This window comes from Pseudochaenichthys georgianus, chromosome 21 (assembly GCF_902827115.2).
Source record: "Pseudochaenichthys georgianus chromosome 21, fPseGeo1.2, whole genome shotgun sequence".
NCBI classification, from domain to species: Eukaryota; Metazoa; Chordata; class Actinopteri; order Perciformes; family Channichthyidae; genus Pseudochaenichthys; species Pseudochaenichthys georgianus.
This window is the reverse complement of record NC_047523.1, coordinates 3680052-3684481: the sequence shown is the minus strand read 5'-3', so window position 1 is coordinate 3684481 and position 4430 is coordinate 3680052.

Genomic DNA, 4430 nt, shown 5'->3' with positions numbered 1-4430 from the left:
AAAAGAATAAAATAATACTTAATTTCGAGTGTTCTTGCTTTTCTCTTTGAAAGTCATCACATAACGGCATTGTAATACACGGTTCGGCTGCATTGTATATTACAGATCTGCCGTAGTTCTTTATTTAGAGAGCCCTGATGAGAAGACCTTTGGAAAAACTGAGAGAATGCCGCCGAAACTGAATACTTGACGTGGATCATAAATATATTCAACAATTAAACAACATCTTCAATTTCTCTTCACACAATACGTCTCCTTGCAGTATCAACACTAATTCGGCTGACTTTTACATTTGCTCTAATTCACAGATAGGTTATATTTACACCATAACGGTGCACAGCTGATATAAAAGGACTGTAGTTTTTAAAGATATTACTGATTTTCTTTTAATGTAAGAATGTAAATACTGAGTCTGAAATAGAATAGCAATATGCTGTAAAATTATGTGAAAGCATGAATAAAACGTGTCCTACACTAATAATACAAAGTTATTATGGCTGTGGCCTTGTGTACACCGCCTAGTGGTTAAAGCACGTTATTGAATTATTGTTTTGATGTGTTACAATTAGGGCCGGGACTTTAACGCGTTAATTAAGATTAATTAATTACACAAAAATTAACGCGTTAAAAAAATTAACGCATTTTAATCGCACTTATTTTTGCACAGCGGAACGTTTCTCACTGGATGAGTTTCAGGCGTACCGATTATACTGGAGCACCAACTAACGTTCATGACTTCAGCATGGGACTTCAAACAACAACAAACCACGGTGAACAATAGTCAAACATGAACGAACAAGCTGATGAGACCGCTTTGGTCGGCCCCGTGGATGGGACATTTTGTTTTAAAAAACGGACGGATGGAAGCGTCGATAAGAGCACGGTTGTGTGCAAATTATGCAAAAAAGAATTTGCATATCACCGCAGCACATCAAGCCTAAAGTATCACCTAAATGTAAAGCATGTAGCAGCTAGCGTGGACGTTAGCCCGACTCCGAGTGCAAGGAACCTGACCCAACCCACACTCAACCAGATGACTGGTTTCAGGACCAGGATAAGTAAGTCCATGTCTGAGAAAATAACCAACTCCCTGGCTCACTGGATTGCACCCAGGGCTCGACATTAAGGACTGCCCGATGGCCCGGGGCCATCTTATGCCAATATCATGCAGCTCGCGGATCCAGTAATGAGTGACCCGACAGTAAAACTAAACATATCTATAACTAGTTTAGGTAGTTTGAGAGGTAATTAAAATAGCTACGTGTGATATTCTAACCTGAAGTGTGTGTTTTGTTCCGCTCACCGCTGCATGTGATCATGCAGAGCTGCATGTCGAGTCTCGACTCGTCAGCAGCAGCTGATCTCTCTCTCCCGTCAGATTAGACTTCACTCGCGTTTATGTCCATATCGATCAGATCCAGCTAGTTCTAGCTAATGATATGACTACCTGCTTATTAAAAGACAACTACACAATAAGTGTCGCTATGCAACTGGATGAGGCCACAAAGTATAGCGCAGCATTATGCATTTGTTTACATGCCCACCGGAACCCCGAGGCATTACCAACAGATCAACGCACAATCAACCCATACAGGACATCTCTTTCTCCACATTAAGTGTTAGACATTAGAGTTGACTATTCTTGTCTGTCACATACTCTTCTTGTCTGTCACATAAGTGGCGCAACTGAAGCGGTATTGCTCTAAAGGGAAATTATTTTGACCGAAGATATTTAGATTTGGGCTAACGGGAACTCTGACGTGTGCTTCGCGGATGCGCTCGGCTCCTCTCGACTGCTGCTCGGGTCTGCTCGGTCAGCTTCCGGATGAGGAGGCATTCGTTCGACCAACTTACAGTAGTTAACATTACAAACATTTTTAACAGGGGCCATAATAGTGTTTGTTTTGGCAGTTATAACTGAATGTAATGTTTTCTACTTTTTTCCATCTGGGAAGGCATTTGCCTTCATCAGATGGAAAGTGTCTTGACCAAAAACTTAAGTATTTCTTATAGCTATGCAGGGCATGCAAGCGAGCAAACACAAACAAGAACAAACAAATAAGTGAAATGAAGAATAAAATTGAAATTGTACAATATAATATTGTGGTGGTTCATCTTATAATTCAGTCTAGAGAATGCACCAGACAGCATCTAAGACCTGCAAAAATCTAAATTTTCTAGGGGGACGGAGGCCCCCCAAACCCTTCGTGCCATTTCGTCCGCGTGCATTTTTCAGGGCAATCTCTATTGGGCTCAGGGCCATCTGTAAATTAGCTTAGATGGCCCACAGGGCCATCTCCCAAAATCCTTAATGTCATGCACTTGGACTGTAGACCACTTGGAGTAAAATCCATGTGAAAATTGCTTCTCACTGTTCTCAGGTCAAATATGTATATTTGATTAAAAATGCGATTAATTTCCATCCATCCATCCATCCATCTTCTCCCGCTTATCCGTGGTCGGGTCGCGGGGGTAGCAGTTCCAGCAGAGAGCCCCAAACTTTCTTTTCCCTTGCGACATCAACCAGCTCTGACTGGGGGATCCCAAGGCGCTCCCAGGCCAGCGAAGAGATATAATCCCTCCACCTGGTCCTAGGTCTACCCCTTGGTCTCTTCCCAGCTGGACGTGCCTGGAACACCTCCCTAGGGAGGCGCCCAGGTGGCATCCTAACTAGGTGCCCGAACCACCTCAACTGGCTTCTTTCGACGCGAAGGAGGAGCGGCTCAACTCCGAGTCCCTCCCTGATGACCGAACTTCTCACCTTATCTCTAAGGGAGACACCAGCCACCCGGCGGAGGAAACCCATCTCGGCCGCTTGCATCCGCGATCTCGTTCTTTCGGTCATGACCCATCCTTCATGACCATAGGTGAGGGTAGGAACGAAAATGGCCCGGTAGACAGAGAGCTTTGCCTTCTGGCTCAGCTCCCTTTTCGTCACAACGGTGCGGTAAAGCGACTGCAATACCGCTCCCGCTGCTCCGATTCTCCGGCCCATCTCACACTCCATTGTTCCCTCACTCGAGAACAAGACCCCGAGATACTTGAACTCCTTCACTTGGGGTAAGGACTCATTCCCTACTTGGAGTGGACAGTCCATCGGTTTCCTGCTGAGAACCATGGCCTCAGATTTGGAGGTGCTGATCCTCATCCCAGCCGCTTCACACTCGGTGGTGAACCGATCCAGTGAGTGCTGAAGGTCGCAGACCGATGAAGCCATCAGAACCACATCATCTGCAAAAAGCAGTGGTGCAATCCTTAGTCCACCGAACTGCAGACCCCCCCCCCCCCACGACTACGCCTCGAAATCCGATCCATGTATATTACAAACAGGATTGGTGACAAAGCGCAGCCCTGGCGGAGGCCAACCCTCACCGGAAATGGGTCCGACTTACTGCCGAGGACCCGGACACAGCTCTCGCTTTGGGAGTACAGAGATTGGATGGCCCTGAGTAGAGACCCCCTCACCCCATACTCCCGCAGCACCTCCCACAGTAACTCCCTGGGAACCCGGTCATACGCCTTCTCCAAGTCTACAAAACACATGTAGACCGGATAAGCGTACTCCCAGGCCCCCTCCAGGATCCTTGCGAGAGTAAAAAGCTGATCCGTCGTTCCACGACCAGGACGGAATCTGTCCTGGTCGGACGATTAATTTCGATTAATTAATTACAAAGCCTCTAATTAATTAGATACATTTTTTTAATCGAGTCCCGGCTCTAGTTTAGACAAATTGCTCGTGTTACCGCCCTCACATGCTAAACACTCTTGGCAACGAGCATTGTCCACCTCAAGACGGGTAACATTTAACCACACCTTGGAGCGCTTCTCTCTGCAATCCCCGCCGTGTGTTGCTGCATGTAGCAGCTGCGTGTGTGTAAACCATAGGGTGTAAACTGCCCCGCCCCCCTCGCACACGGGGAGAGAGAGATCTCGTCTGGATCGGAAAGATCGAAAATACACCGACCACCAGCGACGTGCAGTCAGGGGAGGCAGGGGAGGCAGAGCCTCACTTGTCATACTCCAATGTACGGAAAAACAACTAAAGAAAAACTTAATAGTAATAATAATAAAATGTCTCCACTGATCTGTGTTGTAAATGTGATGTATGTTTGATTCCAATCGCTTTTTATAGTCAAAATCAGCAAATTTGACGAGCTCCGCTACAACTACAGGTAGCAATGAGAAGTGAGGCAGGGACGAGCTCTGCCTCTCGTAAGCCCACAGTAACTGGCTGGAGTGTGGGCACTAATTTAAGGCGGGCACTTATTTTGTGAGCGCGCTCAAGCCAGTCACTGTGGGGTGAGGTGAGGCACAGATGAGCTCTGCCTCACCTCAGAATGCGTCACCCCACAGAAACTGTCTGGAAAGCGGGCCCTAAGCGCATGCCTGCACCGTATGTCACCAATGTAATGTTTGTAGATCCCTTTATT